Consider the following 13429-nt stretch of genomic DNA (forward strand, 5'->3'; position numbering starts at 1 on the left):
TTAAATGACAAAAGTGTTCTGGAGCAAGAGTTGTGTGCACTGCGACACCAGCCTGAAGTTTTATGAGTGCTCAGAAGGCGGCAGACGCTGCAGTGACTGGAGCCAGACTCATTAAGGGTGTGTTGCCAGTACATTTCGTCCTTGTACAGTGCATCCGGAAAGTATTGATAGCGCTTCACTTTTTCCACATTTGTTTGTTAAAACCTTATTCCAAACTGAATTAAATTCATTTATTTCCTCAAAAATGCTGCACACACTATCCCATAATGACAACGTGAAAAAAGAAGCTTTTGAAATTGTTGCAAATTTATTAAAAATAAAAAAACCTGACACATCACATGTACATCAGTATTCACAGCCTTTGCTCAATAGTTTGTTGATGCACCTTTGGCAGCGATTACAGCCTCAAGTCTTTTTGAATATGATGTCACAGGCTTGGCACACCTGTCTTTGGGAATTTTTGCCCATTTCTCTTTACAAGCTCTATCACTCTATCGCTGGGATAATTAGGTAAAAACAAATGGATATTATGCAGGCAAGGCAGTGGCGCAGTAGGTAGTGCAGTCGCCTCACAGCAAGAAAGTCGCTGGGTCGCTGGTGCGAACCTCGGCTCATTTGGCGTTTCTGTGTGGAGTTTGCATGTTCTCCCTGCCTTCACGTGGGTTTCCTCCACAGTCCGGGTGCCCCGGTTTCCCCCACAGTCCAAAGACATGCGGTACAGGTGAACTGGGTAGGCTAAATTGTCTGTAGTGTATGAGTGTGTGTGTGAATGTGTGTGTGTGGATGTTTACCAGAGATGGGTTGCGGCTGGAAGGCCATCCGCTGCGTAAAAACTTGCTGGATAAGTTGGCGGTTCATTCCGCTGTGGCGACCTCGGATAAATAATAAAGGGACTAATCCGACAAGAAAATGAAATGCATTTTATAGTGTTTTCTGACCTTGCATGCATATCAGCCTGTTGTTGGAGACCCCCAAAACCAAAATATTTTTTAATATTTTATTTTTATTTTATTTTTTAATTTAATATTTTATAAAGCATAATAGTGGCTCTTTAATCTAAAAAACCCATCACGATTGCTGTTATTATATAAATAAATCACCAAGACTACAGATTCAGACAAAAGTCTGACGGGAAATTAAAATTTCTGGGTGAACTTTCACTTTAAGAGATTAAATTATTGATTGTTTTGGTTTTATTTTTAAACAGAATAAGTAAGAAATACAAGCCTGCAAAAGTCTTTAATACCCTATAAAAACTGACCCAGTATTTCTTTCAGTCACTTCCAGCCTTAAGGGTGTGTGTGCATTAGTAAGCACTGTATGACAGCAGATATCAATTCAGCTGAATCTCATCTGTCCTCGTCTCACCTCGGCTGTATACAGAGACCCCGGGGGCCGCAGGGCAGAACAGGGGCCGAATAAATACAACTGCCTCTATAACCACTTATAACTCTCTCTCCATTTCTCTCTCTCTCCACTTTCCCTGTTGCCCTCCAATCTCCCTGGCCTCCTATTCCATACCGTCTGCTCCATGGCTCACAGGCACACAGCATTAATAGACATGGTGACCTTCTCTGTGTGTGTATGTGTGTGTGTGTGCACAACTTGGCTTTGTTTAGGCCTGATAAAGCAGCACCGGAGGCTGGGTTTATCAGGATACAGAAGCAGCCGTGTTACCCCTCATCCATCACAGCTGGACATCCCGCACGAAGATGATGTTGGCTTAAGATTCCCAGTGCTACCCCACAAGTCATATCTGTCACACACCTGCTGACAGAAACTAATGATTATAAAGAGAGCGAGCCATGATAGAACAGCAGAGGTCATGGGTCCCAAGCCGAAAGAGGAATACAAACAAAACCGCTTTACCCTAAGACTACTGCGAGGATCTAGGGATTGTAAGAAATAAACACACAACCCCAAATCAGAAAAGGTTGGGAAAGTATGGGAAACTTACTGATTTCTAAATTTACTTTGACTTGTATTTTACTGCAGACAATACAACAAACATTATTTAATGCGTTCCTCGTGACTTTTATTGTTCCATCATCCATCCAAAATCATCCATCACTTTTTAAATGTTGCTATTCCTTTGTACAACACTTAAAAGACCTTTAGGGACTGAAGACACCAAGTAGTGAAGTTTTTCAAGGGTCATCTGTCCCATTCTTCCTGCAAACAAGTCTTTAAGTGGGCAACAGTATAAGTTCTTTGCACTTCAAAATGTCCAACACATTCCCTATTGGAGACAGGTCAGGACTGCAGGCAGGCCAGTCAAGCACCTGTATCCTCTATCTCCATCGCCAGGTTTTTGTAATGCAAAGTTCAAACTGTGTAAATGCAAACTGTGCAGAATGTGGTTTTGCATTGTCTTGTTGAAATATGCATGGGCGTCCCTGGGAAAAAAAGCAGCGCATTGTGCTCCAAAATCACTATGTACGTTTCAGCATTAATGGTGCCATCACAGAAGTGCAAGTTACCTTTGGCAAGGGCACTGACTCAACCCAATACCATGACAGACCCTGGATTTTGGACTTGTTGCTGGTAACACTAAATGATCTTTTTCTTTTTTGGTCTGGAGCACACTGCGTTAACTTTCAACATCAAAGTCCACAGAGCAGAGATAAAAGTCCAATAATTCAATTTATAACTGTAAATTGATGAAAAAATACAGCTTGCTAAATCAACAGACATTTTTCACTGTAGCACCCACCCAGTAATTTTACAAGCACAAAAGGTTTTCTGATGACTGGCAATTTATTGACTGGTTCGCCATGAATATGACCAACCAACCCGAAAAGCCGTGAGAACTGAATACACACAAAAGTAAAACAGAGTACAAAGAACATAAAAACTTAAACATATACAATATCTTCATAAATCTTCATAAACCTTAAAACAGAGTAAAGTAAACTTTAACAACTTGAGTTTTTGTACATGCACTGTCACACATGTTTTCTGCTATATAACAACACAATTCACAAACAACCAGAGATGTTTAAAGGTTCAGGACACCTTGGAGAACTTTTTTTTATATATATATTAACAGATTTGTGTGTGTTGAGCATCAGTTAAGACAATGTTAGCACCTGTCAGCTTTAATTGTGGGGAAAACTGGATAATTTTGAGCTTTTGTCTGCTAATTTTAGCTTCCGGGTTTAAAATGATTTTTGGGGCGGGATCAAAATCGGCGACGTAGCGCAGTACTGCAAGTGCAATGATGACGCGTCGGTTTCTCATTATTATTAATAGCGGAGTTTCTTATCCTATGAGAAGAGCCGGCTGCTTAATTCATGAGACCTGCCAGACCTGCCAGAGTCAAGCCCAAGCTGTGAGACACGTCACGGACCCACGGGCACACAGTATTTAGCCGTTCATGAGGCTCATATGTGTTTGTTTCCATGATCCACGGGGTTGTTTGCATGTTTTCCCCCGCGATCTTGTCAGGGCCAATCAGCAAAGCTGTGTGAATGCTGCTAGCATTTTTGTCGGGAGAGCAGCACGAGAATTAGAGAATGGCGGACGCTGTCTTTTATCAGGAGTTCGTTCACATTCAGACACATCGCCGTGCTGCCGTGTTTGCCTAATCCTCCAGATTACCAGCAGGGCCAACAGTTAAAATAGACGGGTCAGGAGACCTGCTGCACTGAGTCTGCTGGATACGGGGATTGAGGGAGAATCCTCATTTAGGGTTTACATGAACACACTTATCTTTATAATGATATAAATTGTGGTTATGTGTATATGAAATTACGAATAACAATTGTAGCAGGGCATTAAATCACTGTTAATTTCTTTGCATTTTAACTTTGTGAACTATAAACTCATGCGTCTCCTCACGGTTTGTCTCATTTTGTGAGCTAGCTTCGTTGGCTTACGTTCATTGATCATGCATCTTTTGAAAAAATTCTGAAGTAGACTTTAACCGAAAGTGGGGGGTGTCATGGCCCTTTAAAGTAGTAGAGATCCAGACTTAAGTAAAAGTACAAGTGCTCTCAAAAAAGTGACTTGAGTAGAAGTTGAAGTGCTCTTTAAGCACCATACTTAAGTGAAAGTGCTAAAGTATTCAACATTTTTTGTACTTAAGTATTACAAGTAGTTTATTTCAAAGTTTACTACTTAAATACAGAGTAGTAAAAGTACAAGTATTGTCTAATGTAGTTATTAAATTAAAATAATTGAAGCAGGGAAACAGGCTGTTTCTCAATATGCTTTCTTCAGCAGTCTTGCGTCCTCATGTTCTCGTATAACGTCATCATTAGCAGCCAAAGTTCAGTTCCAATACTCAAGAACGCAAGTACGGAGGACGCGTGAAACTTCCCAGATGTGTTCTTGATATCGAGGACACAACGATGCAGACTTAAGTACTGAACTCACTCTGGAAGTCCCAGAAGTCATTGCGACTGGAGGTGGGAAGCGCAGCATTTTATTTAGATGTATTATTAAAGTTCAGAGATATGAATTATTTACCTCAGGAGTTTCCCTGAATGAAACGGTAAAAGTAAACATTACCACGGACATCTTAATAAAGGAATAAACACATTAAGGGTGTTTGTTTGCTGAAATTCTTATTAAAATCTGTTATATTTATGTTGTGCAGAGTATATTTATAATGTTTTTGTGCAAAGTATATATTTTGAAAAGGGGAAAAACAATAAATTGTTGTATGAATGCTGTAATGTTTAAATAATTTACCATTTAAAAACAAGTGAAGGTCATGTGACCATCAGGAAGAATGCATTATCTCATTTCTCAAAGGATGCGTTCTCTGCCCTTGCGTTCTCCTGAGTTCGTTCTTCCGAGGACACCTGGCGAGACCGGTCTCCAGAAGAATGCAAGTCCGTTTTCTGCGTACTTGGAATTAGAGATCTGCACGGGACTAAATTTTGAATCCCGCTCCTGCCCGCCCCCGCCAGGTTTTAGCCGGAACCTGACCGCTCCCGCTTATATTAAGCACTTGATGTCCCGCTGCCCGACCCGCCCCGTTTTCTATCCGCCGCGCCCGATCCCGCTAAAGAGCGGGGGGAGAACAAAACTGAAAATCACCCAGTTATACAGACCAGACAGCCTATAACAAGCTGTCTATATAAACACACACACGCACAGCACCAAGCACACACACACAGACAAAGCTTTCTCTCTCATTCGCGCGCGCGCCCTCTAACACACACTCATAAGCACCAAACACAAACACAGGCTCGCGCGCAAGCACACAAACACACACACACACACATACACACACACACACACACACACACACACTGCAACAAACAAGCTAAACACAGCATCGCGCTATTTCATTTACACACATACATACGCGTGCTCACTCGGGAGTCGGGAGCGATATTGCTAGACAGCCCGCTCCCGTCCCAAATTAAACCCGTTACCGACCGCTCCCGTGATTTATTCGGAAATTTATACCCGCGCCGTAGAAATCTGGTCGGGTGCAGACCTCTACTTGGAATTAAGAAACGGCCCTTAACTCTACTTCACTTGCCATGAGGTGCTGTCATTTTGTCTTCCTGGCTACTCTGTATGGTTTTCATAATAAAAGTTTCAACCCCATACAACTCTGTACCTTGTCATTTTAAATTAAAGGGTTTTAACGAAGAGTATGAAATTATTGAATAAGTAACACAAACTAATTCTCAGTTAGTTACATTCACAATGAACATGAATGCAAACCAGGACTTAATGTATAATTTTCCTATTAACTCTTAATTAAAAGAACCAAGAGAGCCAAACTACAACCTCAATCTCACATTTCTCTTTTCTACAGTTTAAAAACTCTCAACAAAATCTCACACTCTGCACAAGATAATGCCTTACAAAACCAAAACACAGAAACACCAATGTCCCAAAGGAAAATATGTTTCCTAACAGTTTATAAAATCCCTCCAAAAATTATCCCTTATAAGCGTCCTCTGAGAATAGGCGGTCTACTTGACACCAAATCCTTCAGTGAATGCTATTTGTGTCACCGACAATTTACCCTGCTACTGCTTTACATATTCTAATAAACCATCTCTAACCGATGTCAACCTAACTGCATACATGCTAACGCTAGGCAACCACACCTACACGACCTCTTCAGCTCATTACCCATGAGCCTCTTCTTTCAGCTGTTTACCTGAATGTCGCACGCTTCCCAACCGGGTCATCGCTAATGATGAGGGTTAGCATAGCCACAGGGCATCGAGACAGAGAGACAGGCCTTTCATGCAGAAAACTAAATCCACAGGATTCTACTAACAGCTCCTGCGCTAGCAGTGTGACCTCTGACTAAATCGCTAAAAACAATAAGCAATTATTATAGACAGCTATGTACAAGCTAAGGAGTCAAACTGTTATACGTTTTGAATCATGCTAAACTCAAAAAACTGACGTTTGCTGCTAGTGCTGTTAGTACATTTTTGTCTATAATTGACTATGGTGATCATCTATATGCATGCAGCCGCTACTCTACTCAGTGTAAGAGGCTAAATTATCATATGCATTTGTTTATATGACAGAACATGTCTTTTTGACTCAAGAAGGTCCATACTGAGGCCCCGTTTACACTAGTGCGTTTTAGTTTGAAAACGCATAAGTTTTGCTACGGTTACGCCATCCGTCCACACTACGCCGGAGTTCTCGAGCGCCGAAAACGGAGCTTTTTGAAAATGCTGGAGAGGCCGTTTTCATTCTAAAACGCTGCTGCTCCGTCTCAGTGTGGATGGGGAAAGACGGAGACATCTGAAAACGGAGGCGGGGCTGCAAACGTTCGCCTATCTGATTGGGGCTTTTCCTCAATATTAAGTAGCCCACACACAGTTCAGTCTCGCATTCTTGTAAGTTAAGACTTCGCAAGTTTGATCAAGGCTGCAGTCTCCCCCTTCTCAGTTTGATATGGAAAACATAACGAGGACACGGGTAAATCTTCAAAGGGAACAGTATACTTTATAACTTCATTCACATCACCTTGGCTACGTTGTTTCACTTTCTCAACAATAAAATGTAAACATGATTTAAGGAACTGCCTATTTTCTTTTTAATATTAACTTAACAGACAGCAGAAATGTTGAGGCGTTGTGCTGCATATATGAGCGTCATCTTCACTGTGTGGATATTTATAACAAAACGGAGCCTATAACAACTGCCTCCTTTCAATGTCAGTGAAAATACGAAACGCACCCTCTCTTTTGCTGAATATCAGTTTTAATAATCGATAATTATAAAAGTATAACATACAATAAGTTTATACTATATATTGTAGGAAAAAAAGGCAAGCGATCAGTCAATGTACCTGGATTAATCATTAACTTATCTTTGCGCTTAACCAAAACATGTTACCCGTGAACAAGTAACTTAATAGATTCCAATGACCAAAGTCAGGGAATTGGCCTATGTCGTTAGATAAAGACAGCAACATGAATGAAATATCACGTTTAGCAAATATAGTGAGATTAGATCCAGCGGGAGATGCTTGATGAGCAGTCCGACAAGCAGAGCTCTCATCTGGGTAGAAATGCTGGAGCGCTTGCCCGAGAGTGTGTGTGTGGTCACGTGATGTGCGTTTTCAGCGTTTTGGTGTGGACGGAGAGCTGTTTAGAAACGCTGGGTAAAACGCGAGTGTTCAACGCCGTTTTAAAACTAAAACGCACTAGTGTAAACGGGGCCTGACTACAAAGACAGATACTGATAAGATCAGGGCCTGTTGTGTGGACTTTGGGGGTTTTATGATGTGGTCATATGTTGATTGGTCAGTTTGAATGTCTCAGCATTTGGGCTTTAGTCACATGGTCAAGAAAGATACAAAATAGATGGTAAACTCTGGCTCTGTCTCTTTTCTTGCCTTCGTCTTTCCTGGCCTGTCTTTTCCTGCTCTGCTCCTCTCCTCCTCTGGAGTCTATCTTCTCTGACTCTACTGCAATAAGGCTAACTTCTGGGCCTGATCTCTTTGTCTCTCTCTCTCTCTCTCCCCCTGTGTCTCTCCATCTACCTCTCGTAACTTTAATTTTACATTTAAGCTGGGTACAATTTATATCATTCATTCATTTTCTTGTCGGCTTAGTCCCTTTATTAATCCGGGGTCGCCACAGCGGAATGAACCACCAACTTATCCAGCAAGTTTTTACGCAGCGGACGCCCTTCCAGCCGCAACCCATCTCTGGGAAACATCCACACACACACTCATAATCTACGGACAATTTAGCCAACCCAATTCACCTGTACCACATGTCTTTGGACTGTGGGGAAAACCGGAGCACCCGGAGGAAACCCACGCGAAGGCAGGGAGAACATGCAAACTCCACACAGAAACGCCAACTGAGCCGAGGTTCGAACCAGCGACCCAGCGACCTTCTAGCTGTGAGGCGACAGCACTACCTAATGCACTACCTACATGCAAACTCCAGCTGGAAGGGCATCCACTGCGTAAAACATATGCTGGATAAGTTGGTGGTTCATTCCGCTGTGGCAACCCTAGATTAATAAAGGGACTAAGCTAAAAAGAAAGTGAATGAATAACCCAGCATTTCTTGGACTGTGGCTTACTAACACCATATTTTTGACTATTCAAGAGTTCACACTTAGCTAATGATTGATTATAAAGCTTGTTTGGTATGCTGTCCTGGGAGAGAGCCCTGAGCTCATAAGGTCCTCGAGCCCGGGGCTCCCTCCTGTTTGCAAGGTGAGAGGGGAGATTGAGTTCAGGTAGATCTCGAGAACTCTTCTGCTGTAGTAGCTAATGAACAGATAGTGATTGCTCTTAAGAGATAACTACTAACTAGGAGCATGTCTGTGGTGCCGATTTGGATTAGTCAATTAACTTTAGTTACATGTTTTTGGATGATGGGAGGAAACCCGGGGGAAACCCAGGTGAGCACGGGGAGAACGAGTAAACTCTGCACAGAAATGTCGGCTGGCTTGCTAAGGACTAGAACCAGGGACGTTCTTGCTGTGAGGCAACAGTGCTAACCACTGGGCCACCGTGCCACCCATCTAGGAAAGGAGGAGGGGTAGGGGTTGAAGGGGGGATTCTTTAAAATGAAGATGGCTGTTATATGGAACTAAGGGTATTTATAGTGCCTTAGGAATCGTCTGATTGGTGAATCATAAATTGAATAATGCGGGACCAGCCGCAAGCAATCATAAGCATGTGATCCTCTCGAAATTAGTTCATAAATAAACCTCACATAGTGTATTCAGAATCACTCCTGATTGTCATTTTGGATGATCTTTTTTTCCCCTCAGAACTTTTGCTCAGATTTTGAAATTGGCTTTTGTGGGACATTGCTGGTGCCTTAGGCCGTACTCACACTAGGTACAGTTGCCTTGAACCGGGCCAAAGCACGCTTGTCCCCCCTCCCGTCTCCCCCGACGGCCCGCGCTCACACCACAAACGGGCTTCGGCACGCTTACGTCATCGCTGCTGCGCTGTTCAGTGAGAAGCGCTCTCTCACTCAGCAGCACAGTGGAGATTTCTCTAGTTATATCGTTTTAGTTGTTTGATATGCCGTCAAATATTTTGCCAAACAGTCCTTAGGGATGCGAGGACACGCAGTCAGATATTTCGCCGAACAGATCCGCCACTTTTGGCGCTCATAAACAATCATAAAGCTCTCGTGCTGCAGGAAGGAGGAGGTCTGCTGAAGGAGCGCAGCTGTCGTGCAGTGAGGGGTTTGCGTCTTTAATAAACTTCGGCAGTTTGCGTTCACTGAACAGTAAGAATTATTAATAAATCCATATGAAACAGTCCCTTAAAAGTCACGTCTCGCTTTCAGTTTCGGGCTTTGGCGCGTTTTGCACTCACACACAAGCGTACCGCGCCAAAGCCCAAGTGAACCGGGCTCAGGCACACCTCTTCCAACCGGGCCAGGGCCGGCCAAGTGAACCGTGCTTGAGCCCGATTCAGCGCACTCACACTTCTCAAACGATCCGGGAAACGGGCCTGGGCACGGTACGGATGGCATAGTGTGAGCAGGCACTAAGAAGATCACCAGGTATAGAAACAGAGCTGACACTGACGCTGAAAGGTGTATTTGCATGTTGAATTCACAATGAAAGCATAATAAGGAGAACAGCTCTGATTCAGTGAGGCAGAATGGCTGCTTTTAAATAATTGATAGTGCAAAGATTTACGTGCTGAATGAGAAAGGACTATCTGCTATAGTACACTGAGAGGGAATCTATTTCAAAGGGAGAGAGACGGAGAGAAAAAAAAATGGCCGTCAACTGTCAGGGCACTCGAAAGAGAAAAAAGCGAAAGGGATGGTGGAGCAGAGGAGGATGATAAGCTCTGGGGAACGTGGAGAGGCAAAGAAATGGAACAATTTGTCTTTGAAAATGAAAAAAATATATATATCAAAGACTTCGACGTGCCTCTATGAACTGCTCTCGCTCCTGCGAGACGGGGTCAGCATGCTAACGTGAGAGGCAAAGACGTCACAATGGATAACGCCACGCTTGATGCGCTTCCATATACACTGCCAAACAAAACGATTTTAGCAGAAGAGCAGTTGGTGATGGTATTGACTCGATATCGAAGAAGGAGATGAAGAAGATGAAGATGATGAAGAAGAAGAGGAAGTAGATGAAGATGATGAAGAAAAAAATGAAGAGAAAAGATGAAGATGAAGAAGAAATAGATGAAGATGACGAAGAAGATGACAACGAAGAAGAAAATGAAGAAGAAAATGAAGAGAAAAAAAGAACGCTGAGAGAGAAAAGATTAAGATGATGAAGATTAAAATGAAGAAGGCAAAAGAAGAAGATGAAGAAGGAAAAGATGACAACGAAGATGAAGAAGATGAAGACGAAGAAGACAAATAAGAAGAGGATGATGAAGAAGAAAAAGACAAAGAAAAAATGAGACTGAAAAGAAGAAGATGAAGATAAAGATAAAGAAAATGATGAAGAAAGGGATGAAGACAAAGAAGAAGATGACAAAGAAGAAAAAGACAACAAAAAAGAAAAAAAGTGAAGAACAAAAGGATAATGAAGAAAAAGAAAAACAAAAGATGAAGACAAAGAAGATGAAGAAGAAATAGATGAAGATGATGAAGAAGATGACAACGAAGAAGATGAAGAGAAGAAAAAGAACGTTGAAAGAGAAAAGATGAAGATGAAGTAGGCAAAAGAAGAAGAAAAAGGAAGTCGATGAAAAAGAAGAAGAAAAAGACGGCAAAGAAGAAGATGAAGAAAACAAATAAGATAAGGATGATGAGGAAGAAAAAGACAAAGAAAATCGACACAAAAAAGAAGACGAAGATGAAGAAAAGACAAAGATGATAAAGAAGATGAAGAGAACAAAGAAGATGATGATGATGAAGAAAAAGATGAAGAAGATATAGAAGACAAAGAACTTGATGATGAAGAAAAAGACGACAAAGAAAAAGACAAAAACGAAAATGAAGAATATGAAGATGACCAAAATGAAAAAGACAACAAAGAAGAAAGCAAAGAAGATGAAGATGATGAAGAAAAGAAGACAAAGAAGAAAGCAAAGAAGATGAAGATGATGAAGAAAAGAAGACAAAGAAGAAAGCAAAGAAGATGAAGATGATGAAGAAAAGAAGACAAAGAAGAAAGCAAAGATGAAGATGATGAAGAAAAGAAGACAAAGAAGAAAGCAAAGAAGATGAAGATGATGAAGAAAAGAAGACAAAGAAGAAAATGATGAAGAAAAAGACAAAGAAAGTGTAGAAGATGAAGATGAAGATGAGAAGAAAAAGAACACAAAAGAAGAGGAAGAAGATTAAGATTAGGGATGAAAAGAAGAAAAAAAGATGATGAAGAAAAAATTGAAGACGAAGAGGAAAAAAGACAGAGGATGAAGATGATTAAGACAAAAACAATCAAAAAGAATAAGACGAACACAAAAGTGAAGAAGAAGAAAAAGACAAGGAAGAAGAAGAAGAAAAGAGATGGATGAGCAGAAGGCACAGTAGATTTGTTTTGTTGGGTTGGAGGAGCAGAAGGTGCAGCATCTGGGTCTAATCTCAAAGACACAGGAGATCAGGGCTGAGACGCTCACACTGAGACTCTGATGAGTGGACACATGGACACACACACACACACACACACACACACACACACACACACACACACACACAAACACACACACACACATACTCTCCGTAAGCAAAGTGTATTTTATACTTAAACCCACTCCTTACAGGAAACACAGCAAATTATAAAAGTAAAATAACGAGTTAAGTATGAGTTGAAGCGTTTTAAATTGCAAGGACACACAGCATGTCCTTGTAAACTACATTAATAGACTACTTACATTAAAATGTCAAACCCATGTCATTATACAAATGTTATGTTTATACACCTACCGGCCATTTTATTAGGTACACCTGACTAGTACCGGGTTGGACCCCTTTTTGCCTTCAGAACTGCCTTAATCCTTCATGGCATCGATTCAACAAGGTACTGGAAATATTCCTCAGAGATATTTCTCCAGATTAACATGATAGCATCACGCAGTTGCTGCAGATTTGTTGGCTGCACATCTATGATGTGAATCTCCCGTTCCACCACATCCTAAAGGTGCTCTATTGGATTGAGTTCTGGTGACTGTGGAGGCCATTTGAGTACAGCCAACTCATTATCATGTTCAAGAAACCAGTCTGAGATGATTCATGCTTTATGACATGGCGTGTTATCCTGCTGGAAGCCATCAGAAAATGAGTACGTGGTCATAATGGGATGGACATGGTCAGCAACAATATTCAGATACGCTGTGGCATTGACACAATGCTCAATTGGTATTAACAGGCCCAAAGTATGCCAAGAAAATATCCCCCACACCATTACACCACCACCACCAGCCTGAACCCTTTTTAATTAAATAATTAAAGGCATGATCCTGTTTTATTTAGGTAAAATAAGCATAATCTAGAGGTCTTTGCCTTTCATATAAGCCACTTCATATACCAAATGATCAACTAGAAGACAAGTTATTGTTTGTTGTTCCTAAAACTTGGATAGGCGACTTTTAGACAAGACTTTTGTCAGTTAGTGTGCAATCAAAACACATTATCAAGGCTAACATGCTTCACATTCAGTGCAGCTTTCATGAGTCACATTTGATCTCCCCAAAACAAAACAAAAACTGTACTGCGAAGCTCAGAATCCACAGAGATGTGTCAGAGTCTTCAGAGTCACAGCCGCTAATTCAAAGTGTCACAGATGCAGTCAGGTGGCAAAGCCTTTCATTTCTTGCCTCGCTACCGTCGGATGTATGAAACTCATACGGGTCACCATGGACCACTGCTTACTTAGCATTGCTTTCTTCAATGGATTCAGACCGAGCTGTCACAGTTTGATGTGTCGACATGAAGTCATAATTATTCGCCCTCCTGTGAATTTTTTGTTCTTCAAATATTCTCCAAATGATGTTTAACAGAGCAGTGAATTTTTCACAGTATTTCCTATAATA

General features: G+C 41.4%; 2 protein-coding genes and 1 long non-coding RNA gene across 3 annotated transcripts in view; 1 reads left to right on the top strand and 2 right to left on the bottom strand.

Annotated features, from left to right (window-relative positions):
• Positions 1–13429, bottom strand: part of guf1 (GTP binding elongation factor GUF1) — a 365280-nt gene that overhangs the window by 245144 nt on the left and 106707 nt on the right. The gene's annotated exons all lie outside the window — the stretch shown is intronic.
• gabra2b (gamma-aminobutyric acid type A receptor subunit alpha2b) overlaps positions 1–13429 on the bottom strand; it is a 164385-nt gene that overhangs the window by 106420 nt on the left and 44536 nt on the right. The window lies entirely within an intron of this gene.
• On the top strand, positions 1018–7958 carry LOC141377472 (uncharacterized). Its single transcript, XR_012389630.1, has 3 exons — positions 1018–3004; positions 3958–4851; positions 5451–7958. It is a non-coding gene; the product is annotated as an uncharacterized lncRNA (long non-coding RNA).

The sequence above is a fragment of the Danio rerio genome, chromosome 14 (genome assembly GCF_049306965.1).
Source record: "Danio rerio strain Tuebingen ecotype United States chromosome 14, GRCz12tu, whole genome shotgun sequence".
In the NCBI taxonomy this organism is placed as follows: domain Eukaryota; kingdom Metazoa; phylum Chordata; class Actinopteri; order Cypriniformes; family Danionidae; genus Danio; species Danio rerio.